The sequence below is a fragment of the Leopardus geoffroyi genome, chromosome A1 (genome assembly GCF_018350155.1).
Source record: "Leopardus geoffroyi isolate Oge1 chromosome A1, O.geoffroyi_Oge1_pat1.0, whole genome shotgun sequence".
Taxonomy (NCBI): Eukaryota; Metazoa; Chordata; class Mammalia; order Carnivora; family Felidae; genus Leopardus; species Leopardus geoffroyi.
Window position 1 is genome coordinate 129,464,402 of NC_059326.1, and position 22,617 is coordinate 129,487,018.

Below are 22,617 nucleotides of genomic sequence, written 5' to 3' on the forward strand. Positions count from 1 at the left end.
TTAAAACCACCAGTCATTATTCCTTGCCTGGCCTCTCCCACAGGACAGAACCAGTGCTCCAGAATGATTTCCAGATTCAGAACAGGGGACACCTGCCCTTTCCTTTGCTACTGGAATTGGTGTTTCACTATCCTACGGTTCAGCCTATACCTCTGATCCTGGGATTTCCCCATCTGGTGTCATTCATTGTTCCTAAATCCTAGCTCCAGACTGGAAACCCAGCTAGCAATATGGTGTAGACGATACCAAATTGCTACCAAAAAGTTGAAAGAATGTTATGTTCCCTAGGTTCTCTCCATGGGTTTGGAGGAAGGTGGGTCCCACGAATGGGTACACCCTGGAGCAATTGCTTGAGGTCAAGAAGGATGAGGAGCCAAAGAAGAAATAAGCAGTGAAATGGTAGCTCACTTAAAATTGTGTCATAATCGAGGCTAAGTGCTGATTGTCCTGGATACAAAGACAATGAGTTACAAACTCCACCTGGATGGAGTCTTGATGACATGTGTGCTGATTCTTCAGTGTCACCTTGGACACCTTCCGGGGGGGGAGGTCGCTGTGCTGTACCTAACTCAGGGCATTTGGTATCACCATTCCCTCTAGGAAGAACGTATTTTCCCCTGATATTTATATCCCTCCGTCCCTCATCTCCTCCAGATCTGTACACAAATATCGCCTTCTCCATGATGTCTTTCCTGATCTCCCTACTTGTTATTGCTATTCCTACCCCTCACCCAACAAGGCAATCCCTCTCTTCCTTTCCTGCCTTATTTTTTATCAAGAACACTTATCACCATCCTGTGCAGTTCACATTTTACTTTTTGTTTTGTTGATTGCCTCCCTTCACTAGAATACGTGCCCCATGATTTGTCTCTTGGCCCCTGGAACATATTATAGATGCTCAGAAAATATTTGCTGAATGAAGGAGGAAAGGAGGGATAGACAGAAGCAATGGGAGGCTGGCCAGAGTGGGCTGGAAGATAGAGACAGGCCAAGACAAAAGCATGTATAAGTGCTTGAAGACTCAGTCACCCTGAGGACACCAATGAGGTCAACCCAGGGACTCCAAGGCACTGCCGAGCTTTAGCTTCCCCATTGCTTCTGCTGGTTCCTCATCGTCAGCCTGTCAGGCATACTCAAGGTTCTCCACTCCTTGACCCAGAGCTGTCCTTGGTCTACCTTCTCCCCATCTTAACCACACTTGAACAAGTAGCCAGCCAGCACCCTGAATCTCCACTTACTTACCTCCCATGGACTTTGAGTTAGACTTTGGTCCAGATCTGTCTGCTAAAGGGAACTCGAACCAAAGTCCCAAACTAAATTGATCCCATTTACCCTGCCATCAGTCAGAGATCATCTTTCTCACCAACGCCCTTAATCCCAGGTTTTTTGTAAGCACAGCATCTATTTGGATGTCCAGATAGAATCTTGAGCACCTTCTTTTACCTTTCAAAGGTGTACTGACTGCACCTGCTTCTGTCATTTCCTGTGCAACCACTGCTTCCACTCCCATCCTCCTCATCTCTTAATTGGCAAGTGTCCTAACCATCTTCCTTCTTTAAGTCCCCTTGAGCCCCATCCATTAACATTTCCCATCACCTGGGGGGCTTGTTAACATGGCATATAAGGTCCTCCATGTTCTAACTGTTCCCTCTCCAGTCCCGTCTCTCTTCCTTGCTATTATGCTGAATTTTCTCCAGTCCTTTGCACAGACAGTCCCCCTGCTAGGTGTTCCCTCTGCCACTCCTACTTACCCTTTAAGATTCAGCTCAAGTGTCATTATGATTTTGCCCATATTGCATAGCACATGTTCACTTTTTAAAAGCCTTATCTTCAACTGGATCAGCAATGTTCAAAGAATAATGGACTTGATATTTTTTCCCGATACATAGTAAATGCATAGTTATTAAGAATGTCCATCCACACAGCCTCCAAAGATCATCTTGGATACTGCCAAAGTCACCCCACTTTTTTAAAACAGTGGGCTGGGCCGTCTTGCTGTTTAAAGTCATAGAGTTGGAGGGGTGCCCGGGTGTCTCAGTCGGTTAAACATCTGACTTCGGTTCAGGTCATGATCCCACGGTTTGTGAGTTCGAGTGCTGCATTGGGCTCTGTGCTGACAGCTGGGAGCCTGGAGCCTACTTTGGATTCTGTGTCTCCCTCTCTCTCTGCCCCTCCCCTGCTCGTCTTCTGTCTCTCTGTCTCTGAAAAATAAATAAACATCATAGAGTTGGAGAGAGCTGTGAGAAGCCAATCATACTGCCTTTAGTAAGATCTGAAATATTATGCTTTGATGGTACAATATTCAAGTTGTTAACAATTATTGAGTGTCTCTTACATGCTGGGCACTGTTCTGCATGACTTACTTATATTCACTCATTTAATCCTCATAATAACTATGAAATGAGACTAAAATCATCTTTATCTTACAGAAAAGAACATAGAGGCTCAGGGTGGTTAAGTAATTTGCCCAAGGTCACACAGCTGATAAGGGTTGACCCCTCTATTCAAACACAACCATTTGAGTAGAGTGAGATTATCACTTTTAACAGGTGTTAATGCCTCCAATAGTCTATAGATGAGACTGTTCTTGGCACCTAAACTTTGCTGTAGTACAGCCTGTTCTTGCTGGTGGACGGAGGGATGCTTTGCCGGAAGGCTGCCAGGATACTCAGAAAAGTAACCTCTTGAAAGTGGACAACTCAGTAGTCTATGACTCTCTAGTCTTAGTTTAAGAAGTTCTTTGTGGCAGGAGCCAACTTGGTATCACTTTGATAGAATCCCCAGCTGCTGGCCCTTTCTGCTATCCTGTGCATTTTTTTGGTCTCCAGAGATAGCCTGAACTTTCCAGCTCTAAGCAAGAAAGCTTTGGAACCACATCATCCATGTTCTTCGTGAAACTCATAAGCCCAACCCCTGTTGAACATATTAGAGAACTTTGTTCTTCTGCAGAACAGGTTCTCCTACAGAAGAACCTCAAAGCCAGAGGCTGAGCTCCTGCTCCTACATGTCACTTGCCCTATCTTAAAAAAAAATCCTGGCTTGAAATATTTATGCACCTGATTGTTTGGGAGTTTTGTGGAACCTGCACGTGTCAATTAAACAGCTCATTCCTGTCACATGCTTGTCACATTCAGTGGGAGCCTGCGTGTCACAGCTTTTGAAATGACGCGGCCCAGATGCTATGGATCAGCTCAGTGTCTCTTGGAGAAACCCATGCTCAGCTATATCCCTGTGGGTGATAAACAGGATGGATGTCCCCATCCCCTGATAAAGCACTTCTATCTATAAATGCATAACTCAAAAGGAATTACCACCAATATTCTTTTAATTGGAAATATCTTTCTTCCTCCTAAGCAGATACATGCAAGCTCCTTTTCTGCAGAAGCCATCCATAGAAAAGGAACATGTGTGTGAAAGACAGCCTGTTTAATCTTTCCCTGTAATCAGCTCCCCGGAGCCCAAATGCTGAGTCTGTAAAAGTTGCAAGCCCAGGCCACTCTTCTGCTCACTCCTGCTAACGACTTACTCGGCCTGCCCTGCCCCTTCTTCCTGACTTTGGCAATGGGACTCCGGAAAGCCAGCACTTTCCACCCTAAGGGAGATTCTCCATCAAAATCAGACACCCTAGAAAAATAGAGCTTAGGCGAAGCGGCTTTTCTGATCCCATTATTGATAAGCTCTTAGAGCTCATCAATGAAAATTAGAACTTGTTAATCCTGTACATTTCCCCCCTTGATTTTTAATTACAGAAGAAAGAAGTAATGGATAACTTATGGGGCTACAGAGACACTGAGGCTGTCAAGAGAAAATTAAATTTACGGTCAGAGAGTTTTGTTTTCTCAAGTGTCCTTGTAAAATGCAAAAGAGGCTCCTGGCATCACCAAGGCAATTCAACTGGTTTCCTAAACTGGCAGGGTTTTCCTCGAAGAAGCCCTCCTTCATTTGCCAAGAGAGTGTATTAATGACAAGGACTGGACCTAAAGGGAACTCATTCAGAAGAAAACTGCATTAAAAGAACATTAAGGGCGATGTTTTAAAGTCTGATTTAAACTCATGAAAGCAAGGAGATTTATTGTCGAAGCCAAATCGCCAAGCTGACGCGCCCTGCCTGGTAATGCATTCCGATTGGAGCACAGGGGATTGAATCCGTTCAGAACCATCGCTCACCGGGGCCCAGGCGCTCCTGCTGGGGGAGAAGAAGAGAACCAAAGTGGGACACGGGCTGGGGGCAGCCACATTTCTGAAAGCAGATAGGCTGACCTCCCACAGGGGCCGACCCACCAGGGAAGCAGGAGGAGGAGGGCGCTGCCAGCTGAGGTCCGCCTTGACATTAGCACAGAGCTTAGCAGCCTTTGAGCTTCCCAGCACAGGCCCACGGTTGCTGGGGTGCTACTCCCTGGGGAAGCTGGAGGCTCAGCAGGAATGTTCCAACCCCTCTCTTCTGACTCCTCAACCCCTCCTGCGCTATCCTCTTTGGCAGCCCCTCCTGCAAGCGTTTAGACCCACGGCAGAACGGTCACCCCTCCCTGTCCAACCCATTGCTCTGTTTCACGTGACCACACTCTGCTTTGGAGTAATGCAACGCAGGTGTCTCACCTGGGCTGCAGACCTGGACTCCAGCCAGAAGGCCAGCTGCTTGCCACCTTGCAACTCAGGATCTGATTTCTAGCTTCGGAGTGTCAGTACCAGTGTTGGAAAGGCACAGCCAGTCACCCTAGAAAACTCGAAGAACACAGCCTCGAGCCTGTGCTCTCTATCCCCATCTCGGTGCAGGGGTGCTGCCAGGGTACCTCCCACTGCTCCCGATGCCAGCTTTTATGGTTCCCCCCTCCGTAGCCTCATATCTGTTCTCAGTAGCTGTAGCCCTGCAGTTCAGCTTCGTACTTTTTCACGAAGCCTTGGAACTGATTCTATCTCAAGTTTTTCCTGGTGTTTCAGTGCCTGGACAGATACTCACTTCCCGGTATCTGTGCCCCTCTAAACCTTGTGGAATCTTTACCGTGTCTGGATGCAGGTTTGTCTTTTCAAGTGGCTGAATTTGGACAGCCAAGGGGCTGTCCGAATGTGGATGTGAAGTCATCTGCCAAAATTATAGGAGCCAAGAGCATCACAAGAGGAGAGACAGAAAAGCCTTTGGTGAAGGCAAATCCAGGGTCCAAGACCAGGAGAGCCCATCGGAGTCAGGGTGCAAACGTGCCTCAGAGAACTGGGTGGCAGGAGAATGGGGAGTCCAGGCAGTTGGCACATGACCCTTTTATCATGCATCTCCTTACTTGTACATTGAGTGCTTCACAATATCACTGAGCATGAAGCTATGGAAGCAATAAATAATATAACAACTATGTAAATGTTAGGAGAAACAACTGGGGAGAAGGTGGGAGAGGACTTCTCAGAGGCAGTGGCCGCTCAGAGTTGGGTTTTGAAAGGAAAGTAGAAATTTGCCAAGACAGGAAGTGGGTAGGAAGTGGGGGTGGGTTGAGGTTAAGCTCAGAGCATGACTGGGGTGGAGACATGTTGCCAGTTTCCTTTGGGGAGCAGAGAGCTATGGAAGACGAGACTGGAAATGTCCTCAGGAGCACGATCGCAAAAGTTCTCGGTGTTATGCTAAGAAACCTTAACTTTCTCATGCAGCCAATAGGAGGAAGCCATTAAATGTATTTTAGGTAGCTTCCGAGTTAGTACTAGTCCAAGGTGGCTAAACCCCCACAACTGACCAGACTGCTGGCCTACTTGGGTTAGAGAGGGAGATACTGGAGGTGGGGCCCGCTGTGAACTTCCTTTCCAGAAAACGACTCATAGGTTCCACATTTTGCATGTGATCTCATGGAAGTCATGGACCTAAAGCTATTTCTGGGAAATAACTTGTTTCCTAGGGAGAATTTCATTCTTCTTAGGGGTTGTGTGCTGCAGTGTTTAAAGATGATATGTCACAATGCCTGCGACTAATTTTCAAATCATTTGTCAGCACATTTTTGCAAGTATGTGTGTGTGTGGTTGGGGAGGGAGAGAGAGAAATGAAGAAATTGAGGCAAGATGTAAACAGTTGATGAATCTAGGGGAATAGTATATGGATGTTCATCACAATTTCTTTCAACTTTTCTGTACATTTGAAACTTTTAAAAATAAAAGCAAAGCAAAGCAAAGCAAAACTCTCGCTCAAGGCAGAAGTAGCAGGAATGAATGTAAAGTGATGAATTTTATTCATTTATATTCCTTCACCACATACTGTCTGAATACCTACTATAGTTGTTCAATATTTAGTCGGAACAATCAATAGGACTTAGTGCCTGACGGGAGGCGAGTGGGGGAGATGATGGAGGAGGTGCGGTAACGGAGCGCGAAGTAGCCGGCGTGAATGACGGCTGGTTCAATTAACAAAGAGACGAGAAGGCAGAAGGGCAGCAGGCCGGAGGAGGGGAGAATGAGTTCAGTTCCGTGGACAGCATTTTAAAAGGAGTGTTGATGAACTTGAATGAGTTAGGAAGAGCCATCAGAAGCAAGGTATAAGAGAAACAGGGTGGGCCAAGGACAGGGATATATTTGGGAGGAGGTGAGGGTGGGTGTTGTCTGCAGTTGTCTGCAGACAAGAATAATATTAGGAAGTGTTGTGGACTAGATTCACATGACCTGAGAGGGCTATATTTGGAAGATGGGAGACAGTGACAGAGATAGTTTTGGGCTCAGGGTGTACAGGGACTTGACCCCAATCGTACTGTTGGACAGCGTCAGTCTCAGAAGACAAGTCACTAGGTGTCGAATGCTGGGCATCAGTCACAGGTCAGGAAGGCAGGGTCTCTATTCTCAAACAGCTCCCATTTTGCCATCGGATCTTCACAATCAATACCGGCAGAAAACAAAGCCGTATTGCTTGACACAGACCTTCAAATTCTTAGAAAACCTACAGTTGTCTGTTCCTTGTCTTCCCATTTCCATCCAGGCACTTAGAACGACGACGAGTCACGGCAGATGCAAAAATTCACAGGGTGTGTTGTGGCAAATAGAAATCCCAGGAGTCTGAGGTAAGTAGCTATTTCCAAAATGTCATGGTCCCTCCGCAACCTCTCCTAACTCCGTAACAGACAGTGCAGCTAGGGAGGACTGGCCTTCTGGAGGGACAGTTGAACCTGGCCTTGAAAGGGAGATAGGAATGTTCCAGGGAAAAGGAAAGAAGACATTCCAAGATGAACGACGTAGCAGAATGGAAGCTAAACCATCCCAGTCGCCCTCCCCTGGCCTTTCTCAGGAAAATAGGCTTGAGAATTAAAAGAAAACCCAGACAGTAGAACCCTAGTTTCTTCCAGGCTCTTGTCTTCTTTGACCTGAGTCCTGTACCAGGGCTATTTATTTATCTCCCTGGTTTAGGGGCTTTGCTCTAGGTCAGAGGTTGCAGGGTAAATCCCCAGACTCCCATTCTGGAGATGTTTCAACTCGAGTACCTACAAAATTTGGGGCCCCAAGGCTCATTTCGCTTTCAGTTGCTCTCCTCCTCATCCTCCAACTAAGCCCAGAAACAACGATGTGAGCTATGTCCCTCAGTTCCCAAAAAACAGCTCTGGCTGGCTCCCTCGCTCCCCAAGGGGAAATATGAAAATTGCCTTTTAAAATTTCTCAGTAGACAAGTCTTTGTGTCATTGACACCCTCCTCCTCTCTTAACATCTCCTTGGCTAACATTTGTGGAGCACTTTCTATGTGCCAGGCATCTTGTGGGTTTTTTACATACATTTCATTTCCATAGCAGCCCGATGAGGAAGGTGTTATAATTAACCGCATCTACAGACAAGGAAACTAAAGCTTAGAGTGCTTGAGCAATTTGCTCAAGGTCATGCCGCTGAGATGCCAGAGAGTGGATGCCAGAATCGCGGGAGATGGATTCCAGTACACAAGCTCTTAAAAATTCATGCGAGGGGCGCCTGGGTGGCTCAGTCGGTTAAGCATTTGACTTCCGCTCAGGTCATGATCTCACTGGGTTTGTGAGTTTGAGCCCTGCATCAGGCTCTGTGCTGACAGCTCAGAGCCTGGAGCCTCCTTCAGATTCTGTGTCTCCTCTCTCTGCCCCTCTCATGCTCATGCTCTGTCTCTTTCTGTCTCTCAATAATAAATAAACATTAAAAAATTTTTTTTAAATAAAAATTAAAAAATCCATGTGAGAGCTACACTGGCTCATTCTAGAGGGCCCCTCAGTCCACATCTTGAACACAATTAAAAAAAACAAAAACCAAACACTGAGATACTGCTACTGTGTTTTGGGCTTTGTTCTATGGATTTTATATGTATCAATTCCAGTAACTTCAAAGCCACCTTGCGAAGGAAGCGCTGTTATCATCTACTTTTTAAGGATAAACAAATGGAGGCACAGAGAGGTTAAGTGACTTCCCTGAGGTCAGAATTTTAACTCAGGCGGTCCATCCCGTAACTGTATTGCTGTGACATCTTGCCTGGGAGACAAGTGTATAGAGTATGCGTGTATAACTTGCAAGGGGGGACCTTTTCAGGAATGTTGCCCCATGTGGGGTGGACTTCCAGCATCTCCCGTGGCCACTGTCCCTGTTCTGTACCGTACCCTGTACCAATGGTCACGTAGCATCCCTTTGCCGTCATCCTTGTCCCCAGAGCACAACAAGAGAGAGGATTCCTAAGTGTATCCTGAACATCATGGGGGGAGCTTAATTCTCAAGTGTTAGCAATGTGAAACTCTTGGAGAAACAGGTTCATAATGTGAAAATTCTGCGAGATAGTACATTGTTTTAAATTAGCATAGTTACTCTCAAAGTTAGAAAGGAAAAAGTTTCTTGCTACTGGCATTTATTAAATAGTTTGTCTCAGCCTAAATGAAAGCATTTTGGTAAAAAAATTTTCCTGCCATCTATAAAAAAGAGAGAGAGAGAGAGAGAATCACTGATTTGTATATAAAGAAAGGGAAAAGGGGAGAGGCAAGGAGGAAAGACACAAGGAGGGAGGGCATGAAGAAAAGAAAACTTTTTTCTTACTTTGGACTATGCATCATGGTAATGAGAATATAATCTGATCACCTAAAATAGTCTGGCCTTACTTATGCCCTCTGGTTGGTGATTATTTTTGCCTTCATAGGAAATATTTTGATTTAAAATTTTCATTATATTAAATCTTCCTTAAGTCTTAGAGTAGTATGCCCCAGGCTGACATTCACAATTTACAAACCATTTGTAAACCAAAGCTTACAACTGGTTTGGCCAGGGCCCCAACCACTCAGAGCAAGTGCTCCCTGGTATATGGTGTCCATGGGAATCAACTAGATCTCAACCCTCAGATGTCATTGATCTGGGATTTTAAAATGAGATCAGTGGAAAAACAATATAGCGAAAGCTTTCGCTCCTCTCAGCTCATTTTATATAGGATTTAAATAATCTAAAATCTAGCCAGAAACCAGAAGAGCTCAGCAAAAAATGATGGAGCCACTTAGCATATCTAGAAGGAGGTCTGTGTAGCAAGGCTCACACGGTCTGTTCACAGGACAGTTAATAGAAGGGATTCTCTGCCAGTGGTTTTGACTTTGAAACCACCTTAATGTTTGCCATGTTTTCATCAATCTTGAGACAGGAGACTGCAGAGGGAAGAATTACTTCTGGAGACAGTGTACGTTAATAAGAGCAAAAGAGACAAAGAGACAATAGCATAGGGGAAAACCCCAACATCCAGACACAGCAACTCTAAACACACAAGAAGCTGAGGTTATCTAGTACAGGGGCAAATAGCCCTGTACAGAGCAATCAATACTCCCAGAGGGCAAAGCATCATCACAATTATGTATACTGATGACTGGACCACCAGGAAAAGATGAAGTTGTGTTCTGAGTAGAGAAAAAATCAGAAAAGGATGAATTCAATGAATGGAAAATCTTTGCATACAAACATTTAAAATTCTAAAAAGAAAAAAAAATCAAAAACCCTAAGTAATCCTTAAAAGAATAGCTTCTGATATATATCTTAGGGTATGAAATAATGTTACTGTGTTTATATGTATGTTCTTACATGTAAAAGTGTAAGAATAGACTTCCACAGTATAAAGGAAATGACATTATCTAGGAAAATTTAACTACTGAGTTTTATAGTGAATTAATAGCCATAAGGTAAGAAGAAGGAAGAAATTATATTTTCAAGGATTCCAAGGAGGCCGACACAATTCACTTGGTCAGCTGGAACTATTCTCCACCTGAAAAGTGGCTGCAGAGGGTGGGGGAGGACTGGGCTGTGCTTCTAGGGACAGGGCGACATGGGTGTGTGAGTTTCATGTTGTAAGCCTGCACTTTTCAGAAGATAGTGGGCATAAGGGGAGGCCAGAAAATGACAGAAAGCTGAGAGGTACAAGATCCCGTCTCTTATCAAATGTGAATCTCTGATCAACTTACCAGATTGTGTAAAAGGACAGGACTTTTCTCATGTACTAGCTAGCGGGGCACCAAATTAACCTCAGACTTTTGGATTTAGGAGAATTGGAGGAAATCAAGAGGAGGTAAGGTCATGAACTTGTAGGAATTGTGAGGATGACTGATGGGTTCAGAATTTGGGGATTTGAACCAATTTACCTAAATCTCTGAGACTCAGGAAAGCCCAGTAGAAATCTGTGTGTGTGTGTGTGTGTGTGTGTGTGTGTGTGTGTGTGATAGGTATATATGTTTGTATGTGTATGTGTATCTGTTTTTTAATAACCGATAGTTATTGAATACCTGTTGAGTGACAGGTGCTATGTTAAGTGCTTTTATATTCATGATTTCACTTAATCTGTAAGCCAACTTCTGTGAGGTAGGAATTGCGACAGTGAAGAAATTGATCTCAGAGAGGTTAATTCGCTTGCCCAAAGTCAAAGTCACATGGCCAAAGAGTGGTTATTCTAAAGTGCATTCTTTCTGCCCAACCTCAAGCAAATTTTAATGCACCAGGAGAAGCTGTTCTTTATTTACAGACCTACATTCTCTCAAACAGTCAGGGAGTCTGTCTTCCGGTTGTCAAGTTACTAAACCTTGACAACAATGAAGGAGAATTTTAATGTTCCAAGATTTCAATAGATCTGGAGTTTGTGTGGGAAATTGAAGATGCAGGTTTAATGCGGGACAAGGAGGACAGCCGTATCTTGTAGATTTAAGGCATTTGCTGTGTATACATGTTTGGAGCTGTTTTCTTCTGCAACCACCACTGCCAGCGATAAAGAATGAATGATACCGAGTTCACAGGACTGATATCCATCAGCAACAGTATTTATTCCAGCCTCATAGGAATAAATACAAGGATGTGCTGATAATTACGCCTTGATACACGGAAGAGGATAGAAAAACTCTTCCTCAATTTGTCTAGCTCTCTGTGAATAATAATGCTGTCTGTGTGTTTATGGGAGGCAAAGTATTTAAAGCTCTATTGTTATTTTCACAGAAAAACAACTTTGAGAGAGGCATGTTTTCCGTACGCACTGGGAATGTGGGATTTATCTCATGGCCCACGGCCCCCTTTCCTTTTCTAACCAGCACAAATTCCTAGTGTTTTGATGCATGGGAGACGCTCTGCCTTCACTGTGAGATGACAGAGGCTTACAGAATGTCAAACAGAGCCCTGGTTTCCTGACTTCTGACCTAGCTCAGGTTTTTCTGTTTCTTTTCTTTCTTTCTTTCTTTCTTTCTTTCTTTTTTTTTTTTTTTTTTTTTTCCCTTTACATGACTCAGACAGGCTCTCGGAGGCCTAGAGATAAAAGGCCTTATTAGAAGTGCAAAATATGACTATTATTACCTCCTTCAATAAGGCTCCTTGCCAATTTTTCAAATGACTAGATTCCGTGTGCTAATTATTACTCCACAGATTCTGCATTTCATTTTCTTTCCCTGAAGGAGCCCACTTCCTAGGAAGATGAAGACAAGTGCTAAAAAGTGTGTTTACTGCCATCTATGGGAGGGAGCGGGGCCACCATGGCAGCGGCAGTGGGTCCCCTTCCCGTGTAAGTCACAAAGCCACATGGAAATGTGCATGCTGTGTACAGGTTTTGCGGGGGCCTCCGCAGGAAGATACCGCAGGCAATTCATTTGTTTAAAGTTTTCCAGAAATAGAAGTTCACATTCCTGCTTTAGAGAGTGAGAACAAACTGCCAAGTTCAAGGCCATCATATTCATGGGTCTAGAAATATAGAAGCATGTGGGCCTCTCTCCTAACGCAGGGTTCTCCCCTATGAGTACCCTCCAGTGTCCTGGCAGAGAATGCTTGAACTAGAAATTCATTTGCTGGTTGATTCTGAATATTCTGAAGGAGGCCGAGAAGTGGGGCCTGATAAAGACCCTCGAATGGCCAGAATAGGTGTCTAAAGTCCATGTGCTGCGTGGCCTAGGAAATTGACCCACGAATAAGGTTATTATAACAAATTATACTGTTTAAGTATCAGAAACTCAATTACAAGATGGAGCAGAGATTTTGAAAGACAGATGTTTGAGGGAAACAAAAAGTGATGGCACTGATCCTAAAACCTAGGGAGAAAAGAGGAAACTTAAGGAAAAAAACGAAACAAAACAAAACATTGGATACAAGAGCCCAAGAGAGCAAAGCAGCTTGGACAATCACAGTAGTGTAGCAATCCGTGTTCATGCTAATGATCCAATTATCAAATAATGGTTAGATTTTCTTAGGGTGGTTAAGTCAGTAACATGAAAGGAGCAAAGGATACGACAGCACAAGACATGGGAAGAAAAATATAAACAGTCCTTGAAATATGAAAAGGTGTTCGACCTCATTCTGCACGACGAAGCTGCAAATTAAAAGTACGAGTTAAAGACAAGCCTCCGAACAGGAGAAAACATTTGCAAAACAAATATCATTTAAAGGTATAACCATAAGATACCAAAAGCTCTTCAAACTTGACAGTAAAAATAAACAACCCAATTAAAAGGAAGGCAAAAGATCTGAACAGATATGTCACCAAAGAAGATATACAGGTAGCAAATAAATATATGAAAAGATGCTCAATATCATATGTTGTTGGGGAATTACAAACTGAAACAACACCACTGGATACTGGATCCTACTATCCACATATGACAATGGCTAAAATCAGAAACAGTGACGACACTAAATGCTGCCATGGATGCACAGAAACAGGAACTCCCCTTCGGTGCCTGTGGGAAGGCACAGTGGTTTGGCCACTTTGGGAAACAGTACTTACGTGTACTCTTACCGTACAATCCAGGAAACGTGCTTCTTCTAGGTATTTATCCACATGAAACAAAAAATGTCCGTTTCTGCCAAAATCTCCGCATGAATGTTTATAGCAGCGTTAGTCGTAATTACCTTAAATCGGAAGCAACCAAGATGTCCTTCAATAGGTGAGTAGGTTAAGAAACTGTGATACAGCCAGACAATGGAATATTATTCAGGGCCAACAAGAAATGAGCTGTGAAGCCATGAAAAGGTGTGGAGGACCTTTAAATGCCTAATTGTACATGAAAGAAGCCAATCTGAAAAGCCTACATACTGTATGACTCCAACTGTATGACTTTTGGAAAAGGTAAAACTGTGGAGACAATGAAAAGATCAGTGGTTAGCAGGGGTCGGGGATGGTGAGGTGGGATGAACAGGTACAGTACAGAGAATTTTTAAGGCAGGGAAACTATTCTGTATGATACTGTAATGGTGGATATGTGACATTATGCATATATCAAAACCCAAACACAAAGAGTGAACGACTTGGTTAATAATAATGTGTCTGTATTGCTTCATTAATTGTAACAAATAGGCCACACTAAAGTGAGATGTTAATAAGAGGGGAAACTATGTGGTGGGGGGTGGGGCAGAGATGAGATATACGGGAAATCTGTACCTCTGGTTCAATCTTTTTGTAAACCTGATATTTATCTCAAAAAATAATGTCTTGGGGCATCTCAGTGGTTTGTTGATTAAGCGTCCAATTCTTGATTTCAGCTCAAGTCATGATCTCACAGTTCACGAGTTCAAACCCTGCTTTGGCCTCTGCCCTGACAATGCGGAACCTGCTTGGGATACTCTCTCTCTCTGTCTCTCTCTCTCTCTCTCTCTCTCTCTCTCTCTCTGCCCTTCCCTTGCTCATGCTCACTTTCTCTTTTTTAAAATAAATAAACTTAAAAATAAAGTCTCTTAATTTGAAAAAAGAGTGGACAAAGATTATAAAAAAATGGAAACAATAAGAAAGTAGGTGTCGCAATCCTAACGTCAAAGTCAAACCAAACCATATATTTTTTAATGTTTATTTTTGAGAGACAGAGAGAGAGAGGGAGACACAGAATCCAAAGCAAGCTTCAGGCTCTGAGCCATCAGCATGGCACCCCATGCGGGGCTTGAACTCACAAATCACGAGATCATGACCTAAGCCAAAATTGGATGCTTAACCGACCGAACCACCCAGGCACCCCAAGCCAAATATTAGAAGAGACAAAGATGGGTACTTTACAAAAGCCACATTCCACAATATAAATATTTTTTTAACAAATGAGTTAATATTCTTTACTCACTGATTGACAAAACTTCAAAAGGAGAGCTTGGTTGCAGATCATGCCACTGAAAGTGTGGGGAACCAGGTCTGCTCATACAGTGATGGCAAGAGAGAATGACAGATACATACTCTGTGAGGGGCGATGCAACGGTAGTTACCAAAATTACAAATGCACATGGTCTTTCTTAGACCCAGTGCTTCTGAGATTTTAACCCACAGACATACTCAAACATGTACAAAATGAAGTAAATACAGAGATTATGATTACAGTATCTTTGTGGCATATTTTAGAACAGCAGAAGGTTGGATACAGGTAGATGCCTATCGGTAGGGACAGTTTAAATTATGCTGCACCCACACAATAATGCTGCCGTTATAAAGAATGAAGCATCTCTGTATGTACTGATGAAGAGTGATGACTGAGGTATAAGATCTTAAAAGGCAGGGTGCAGTACAGTGTCTTAGCACGTCACCTTATGTGACCAAAAAAACCTGAGGAGAGAGATCCCCCACGTAACCTGGTAATGGCAGTTACGTAGCATCTGTTAGGGATAGGAAGTGGGAGGCTCGGGCACCAGGAGGAGGAAGACATGATGATCACTCTCTACTCTTTTGTTTCTCTGCTGGAAAAAAAAAATGACATGAAATGATTTTAAAATAAATAAGGCAAGAGAGTATATAATGCATTCGGGGATGTTTCCATTTACTCTTTTTAAACGCTGATCTCTAAAATGTTGGTTAGCTCTAGTTATCTGGACAATTTAATTACGTGGAACACCTCATTTCCTGACGATGCTGGATGAATAAGGCATTACTCTGGTTTGCTGACTTATGCACAATTACAAAGTTAACATTATCATCATAGCACAAAAGAGATTGGAATTTAGAACAAAGGATGGGCATACTTTTCAACAAGAAATTAAAGCAGAAGGAGAATGGATGAAGGAGACAGAGTCTGTAACTCTCACCCTGATTGAGGGATGAAGGTCTAATGAACGAAATATATGAGCCTTGTGTGAAGTGCTGTGCTGCTAAGTGTAACAGGCAAGGCTTCTGTTCACAAAACAGCAAAGCCGGTTGCTGCCTTTGTAAGAAACGCTTTGTTAGGCACCAGCGTTGACAGGGAGAATCGTGTTCAGCGCTCACTTAGGTGCTCTGGAGGGATTGCAAAGAAGGCAAAGGCATAACTTCTGCCCTAGGAGAAGCCCGGCCTTGACCACAGGACATGGGAATGTAAGCATGCCCTCCACATAGGAACTCAAGTGGCGGGCACCTTCCCTGGAAGAATAGAGCAGAAGTTGACCATCAGGCTGATAGGAATTGCAGAAATATGCCTCTACATGTTCTAAAAAATCTGGATGCGTCATATGGAAATTCAGATTGTTTAAAGCTTTTTTGAAAAATTGGAAGATCTAACAATGCAGGGCCTGCTTTTCCTGCATATTAACACCCACTAGAGTTGAGCAGGGACTGTCTCTCTTTAGATGGGACATAAGCATGGTCCTAGCTCTCCCTACTGGCCCATCCCTCCCAATTTCTTGCCTGTGTCTGTAGGTGCTTCAGTTTGTAAGTCCTGGACCAGACTCAGGAGGGGGTAGTTTTGAAAAATGTCTTGGAAATAGGAGATTCTGGAACAGATTTTGAAAGGCAAGATATAGTGGCCTGGTGGATTGGGTGTGTGAGGCATTTCAGGGGGAAGGTTTCTAGAATGTCAGAGTGTTTCTTCTTGACCAAAACTTGGAGCAATCATAGGGTGCCTGTGCTTTGGAGAAATCCAGATAATCCTGAGTAACCAAGGTCTTAGCTCCTACCCTGTGCCAGGTGCTTTGTAGGGGTGCATCAGTGAACAAGACAAATGGTTTCAGAGAGCTTACAACCTGCTAGTGGAGGTGGCTACGGTGAGAAAATGAATTCTTACGTGTAGATTTACACAACGTAACTAATACTATGAAAGGAACAGACAGGATTGTCACGGGATTTTTGTGAAGGTGGGCAGAGAAGGGGACACAGAAGCTGAGACCTGAATGATGAAAAGAGTCAGGTGACGAATGTGATCAAGAAGGTATCAGGCAGAGGGAACAGCATGTGCAAAGGCCCTGCAGGGGAATGGTGGTGGGGGGGTGGGGAGGAGAATATTCCTGAGCCTGGAAGAACAATCAGAGGGTCTAGAGCATAGTGAGGAAAGTGGTATGAGGTGACACTAGACAAGGAAGAAGAATCAGACCACAGCCATCAGAGTAAAAGACGCCAGAGCTATATTTGACCGTGAGAAGTTATTGGCAGGGGGCTTAAGGATAGGAGTGTCCTGATTCAGTTTATAGGTCGAAGGGACTGGGCATTCAGAAGGAAGGCAAGGAGGCAGGGAAACACCGTTCAAGCAAGGGTTGGCTTACTTTCCCTTTCAGCCTCCCACAGCCAGCATCTGAACACTGGTTCAAGGTCCTCCTTGCTCGTTAGCCGTCCACTCCACTCTCTCCTTGGTGTTTCATCTTTACCCTTGGTCCTCTTGTTTTACAGCTTTCTCCTCTAACGGAATATTGGGAAGAGTCGGCTTCCCTTGTCTCTTCTTCCCTCCCCTGCAAACTGCCCCCTCACACACGCCCCCCACCACCACTGTGAGTCTGTGCCCCCACACAGTGATCTCAGCCAGCCCCGTGCTTAGGGACAGCAGTGCAGGTGGAAAGAAGCAGGTGGAAGAGTTTTGCCTGGCTAAAGCGGAGCGCACCAACCTGAGCTTAGCAGGAAGGATGGCAGTTAGGCAAAGCAGGGCTAATTGGTAGTGGGCTTTGAAGCCCAAGACAGGAGGAGTTTTAATATGATTTGGGAGGCAGCTGGGAGCCTTTACGGGCATGTGAAGAGGAGAGCGATGTGATCTAAGTGACACTGGAGGAAGATGATTCTAGATGATGTGTGTCCAATAGAAGAGAGGGGACCCCCAGGCTGGAGGAAGGGGAGCTGATTGGGAGCCAGGAGTCCATGTGTGCAGCGATTATGGTTTGGACCCAAGCTGTGGGACAGAGAAAGCAGGCAGAAGAAGAAATAGCAGGATTTCAGGTTGAAATTAGGTGCCTCTGTGTGTGTTGGGGGTAGGAGGCGTGGCTACAGAGATGAGGTGAATAAGAAAGCAAGAACTCATTTGACTAGACAAAGACTTGGTAGAACAGCCAAGAGAAGTGCTTCACAGTCCACTCACGTGTCACCCCTGTGGGAAATCGACCCTTCCTCCACCCCCTACCTTGGATGGGTAACAACTTTCTCTCAGGTGTATGTCCCTTTCTATTCTTGTACCATGATGCCGAGTTGTAATATGTCTTTGTCCATGCCTGCTGCTAATCAGTAAGCCTCACAAGACAGAGCCCCTGTTTTACTCCCTTTCTGTTCCCAGTGCCTAGTTAGCACGGGGCCTGGCCCTTACTAAGTACTCAACATGTTTTGGTGAATGAGCAGATGAATGAATGGAAACTTTCCAGAGGCATGCCATTGAACACCAGCCACTGTACAGCACCATAAAACTTACAAATTGTGTGGCAGCTGCAGCGTCCCTGGAGCAGTTGTGGGGATCAGGTTACAGCTGGGAGTCTCACAAAGCCCCAGCTACTGCGGCAGCTGACAGGTGGTCCTGGAAGTCAGGCTTGCGATGGCAGACAGGAGGCTGGGGGAGTTAGCTCAGTGCCGGCAGAATCTGAGATCAAATTGCAGGGTTGTTTAAACACCTTAGGGTTACAAATGGGCTTTCACCCTTAAAATCCCATCTGTAAATATGTAGCCTTAAACTGTCTAAATAGCCCTCTTAATGTTGTTAAATCCGGGGTTGGTAGAGGCCACTGGAAAGGCTTTTGTGGGCTCTCCAGTTGATTTCACTGAAGTTACGTTTGTGTTACAGCGAAATGTGAAACCTGGAAAATACATAAAAATGAACTTTTCGTACCACGTGCCAGCCCCCCAACTAACGTCAACCAAAATGAGTAAACTTTCTAGATATCTACCTTCTATTCCACTTTTTACTATGTGCCAAACATTTGGTTTTATACCCATTATATCATTAATAGTCACAACAAGTACACGAGACAGGAGCTCTTACTCTCAGCTTCTTTATTTGGTGAGAGCTTTTGCTGATAATGTTAGAGCAGGAGAGATCTTGGGAGACCATTTAGTTCAAGCTCCTAAGTTTGAGGTGCAGAGGGCTGATGCTCTCTAAGGAAAGTGACTTGCCTGTGGTTCCACAACTGGACGACTGACCTACTGGGGCTGGAACCCAAGCCTCCTGTCTTTTCTGCTGGAATATTTCCCTTTCAGAGACATAGGAGAGTTAAGCACCCAGGTAGAAACATTGTCTCAGCCATGATCTTCAGTGTGAGGATATTCTTGTTCCTTGTTTTTCGTTTAAGTCCAGGCAGTTCAGGGAAATGAGTCTTGAATGAGCAAAGTGGGAGCCTCTTGGAAGCCTGTTCCTGGTTGGAAACCCTTGGTCAGTTAGGACCAAGATCAGAACCATCTGCCTGCTCTGGACTCTGCTGTAGTGCTGAGGGAATTGGGTCTTTTATTTGTGTTCATTTGGATGGTTAATTATGTAAATATGTGTCTATTTAGTGCCCTAAGCATTTAAATCAGATCTAATGGTCGTATTGGTTTGCTTCCCGCACTGCCCAGTGAGGAGCAGATCATTGCCAGTAACTTCTGCACGAGGAGAATTACAAATTGTTCATGCAAACATGGTGCTCCCTCTATTTTTAATGCATTTTTTATGCATTTTTCTTCCATTTTTTAAAAATTTAAAACAGGGTATGGGTGGACATGCCCTTGGGACACGTCTCCTGTGGTTTTCATCCCAGGGTATATATTGAGTTTACCTTATGGGATAAATTCACTTGATGTGCTCCGTGTTCCCAGGTTTCACCTTCCCTGCCTGATTCTAGGAGCTGCCAAGCCAACCCTTCAAGCCAACTCTGGGAGCTGGGCCCTGGCAGCCTGGAGGTCTGGTAACCAGGGGTTGCACAATGCCCCAAACCTCGTCAATTATCCCAACCAGTCTGGCACATAGTTTCTGGAACTTTGCCCGAGGCAGAATCCCCACCCCACCTTGGACAGCTCTGCAATTAACTAGACCATTACTTCTTTTCACTAATAGTGACCTGGATCTGGGTGTCTCATCAGTTTCCTGGGGCCACACAGCGATAGATTCTGTGGGAATCGAACAAGACAAGAAGGCAAGTCAGAGTGGAATTTTTCCCAGCCTCTCTTTTCCTTCCAAGTGTGGGTTCCCTGGCTGGGCTCTGCCTGAGCAGCCTGCAGGAATTTGGACCTGAGGGAAAGAGGAAACATTGTATTAGACGGGACTGCATGGATATTCTAGGAGAAGGTGTGCACAATAAACACAAAGCTCTGAATGTAAGGGGCTTGTTAAAGCTTGGTATCCTTTCTGGCAACTCTGGAACTATTCTTCCCCAGCCGTCTGTTCATATTCTCTCCCCTTCCCCTCTGGCAAGTACTTTCTGGCATGGAATGTACTCCGTTTTCCTATAAACAGGTCAGAACTTCTTTTCATTCTGGACATACATTTTCATGGCTAAAAATATAAACTCAAAGCACTACACTGGGATGGACTTTCTGAGGGGCACTCTGGCAACTCATATCAAAAACCAAAAGCCAATGACATTTCGGGGGATTTAGCCTAAGGAACCAGTCAGACTCCTACTTAGAGCTCTAAGTACAAGGTGTTCATAAGAGTGTTGTTTAGGTGAAAGCAGCAGGACTCTAGTTCCTGCTGAGTGGGCTCAGGCAACATCTCTTCTCCCATATGCATTTGCATTCACTGGTTTAAGAAGCTGAGCACAGGCTAAGTCAGGAGTTGAAGGGCCTCTTGAGGACAAAATAACTGAAACGTTACGGTCATTTTTTGTTTTGTTTTGTTTTTGAGGTTGAGACATATACGGGACGGTTTGGTGAATGCGGCCTCAGTGGAAACCGGATGGGGGGAGTGCTAAGATGAATTTTATCATATAGGAGGAGGCAAGTCAGGCAGGACCTCATCATTAGAAGTAACCAGTGGTTTGAAACACAGCATGTCAGCTGATGCCAGCCCTTGAGCCAATCCCTCTGCTAGCGACTGATCTTTTTGGTTTGCCTGGGACTGAGGAGTTTCCTGGGGCCTGGGCCCCCCAGTGCTGAAATCAGGAAAGTCTCAGCAAACTAGAATAGCTGGTCCCTACCTCTACCAGGGAGACGAGGTTCGTGCTCAGAGAAAGAAGTTATGTAAGAATGATAGAGCGTGTCCCTCCACACCGGACACACAGGGCTTGGAGTAGCCTTGCTACGGGACCCTACCTGAGCATGGCAAAGATGTGTTTTCCTTCTCACTTCACAGGGGTAGTGCCAGCAATAAAGATCATCCATTTCGAAGTACAGTAATGGTAGTTTGGTTGTGCCAACATTGGGAATAGCGGATTTTCAGAACATCGTGATGAGTCGGTACAACAAGAGAAACAAAACTCCAGCCTAAAGTGCCCCCCCCCCCCCCCGTGGGACTGTCCTACGCGGGATGTCTCTGTCACCCTGGCCTGGCTGGCTGTGGAAGCAGGCGATGGCAGGAATGATCCACTGACACAGGTACATACCCCTGGAGGCTCCTGGAAACATTTAAGGAGAAAGATTCTGAAAATGATGGGAATTGGGGCCTTAGCATTATTAAATTGGGGAAATTTATGTTACTGGGATTACATTTGTGTTCATTGGCTAGCAAAAAGCCTGAGACTTTCAGGTCACGTTTGTGAATGAGAAATTAAAACATGCAGTCTGATAATAGGAAATTGATGAAGTAAATTATACTATTCATAGTCATTTAGAATAAAAATGTAAACATATATATTATGACAGAGACATGCAAAGAGAGTTATAATATTACTGGGTGGAATAAAATCAGTATGTAAAATATGGCCCTTTTCTATTACAAGATGTCTACATTTTTAATTTAGAGGCACATATATGGACAACCACAAGAGTCTAGAAGATTAACAGTGATGGACTCTGAATTTGGGGTCACTTACATTCATTCTTGTTTCTGTTGGTATCTCTCAATTTTATAATTTTTCTAAAAGAGCATGCATAATGTATGCTACACACACACACACACACACACACACACACACACACTTATTAAAACTATCTGCACAGTCTACACGGTTGCAGCTTCCCAAACCTTTTCATAAAAAACGCATCGTATCAGGGCACCTGGGTGGCTCAGTCAGTTAAGTGTCTGACTCCTGACTTCCGCTCAGGTCATGATCTCAGGGTTCATGAGTTCAAGCCCTGCGACCAGCTCTACGCTAACAGCGCTGAGCCCGGTTGAGATTCTGCCCATCTCTCTGCCCCTCCCCCGCTCGCACTCTCTCTTTCTCAAAAATAAGTAATAAAAACATTGAAAAAAAAGGGGTCATGTCTACAATTTAAGATATGTTTATATTGAACGCTGACACCTTGGCTATATTCATAAAGAACAAATCACCTTTAGGCCTGGGCTAGAAACTCCGTGCAGTTTGAGGCTCAGGAGGTAAAGAGCATAGGTCTCAGTTTTCATGACCATCTGGGTTCAGAAATTGGTGGGGAAGAACTTAGAACTCCACTTTCTTTTTTGCCGGCACAGGCGTCCTCGGTGCCCGCACCTGCATGCAAAACAAGCCCTGGGAGCTGCCCAAGCTGAGGTAGCACGCGAGGAGCCCTCTCATGGGCACGTTTGCCTGAGCAGAGTTTGCCTGAGCAGAGCCTGTGACAGGGCTCTCCGCAGACCTTCCCTGGACGGGAGCCCTCACGTCTGTCATCCCAGAGCCTGGCAAGAAACAGAGGTGAGGGGGTCCCCCCATATGTGTTCACTGCACTCGTTACATGATGTCAACCACCGCAGGAGCCAGAAGCACTTGACTGTGCTCTGTAGCTCTGCATTTCGTGAGACGCTTTATGCAGTACGAACGCAGTGGCATTTCTTATGCTGGATTTGCCGTCTCTGTCTGTTCCCAGCCTAGAGGAGTAACCAAAGGGAGTAGCAAAGTAGCCTCTCTGGGAACGGGCTCTGGCTGGCGCCGCATATTGGAATGCACTGCTGATGGCCCAGACAGTAGAAATTAAAGGGCACAAAAGCTCCTCTGCTTGCG

The 22,617-nt window shown here is 44.6% G+C and overlaps 1 long non-coding RNA gene across 1 annotated transcript in view; it reads left to right on the forward strand.

Moving 5' to 3' along the window:
- Positions 1-7,021, forward strand: part of LOC123606199 — a 55,486-nt gene extending 48,465 nt beyond the window's left edge. The window contains exon 3 of the long non-coding RNA XR_006716156.1: positions 6,938-7,021. This is a non-coding gene — a long non-coding RNA (uncharacterized LOC123606199). The remainder of the gene's footprint in view (positions 1-6,937) is intronic.
- The last annotated feature ends 15,596 nt before the right edge of the window (positions 7,022-22,617 follow it).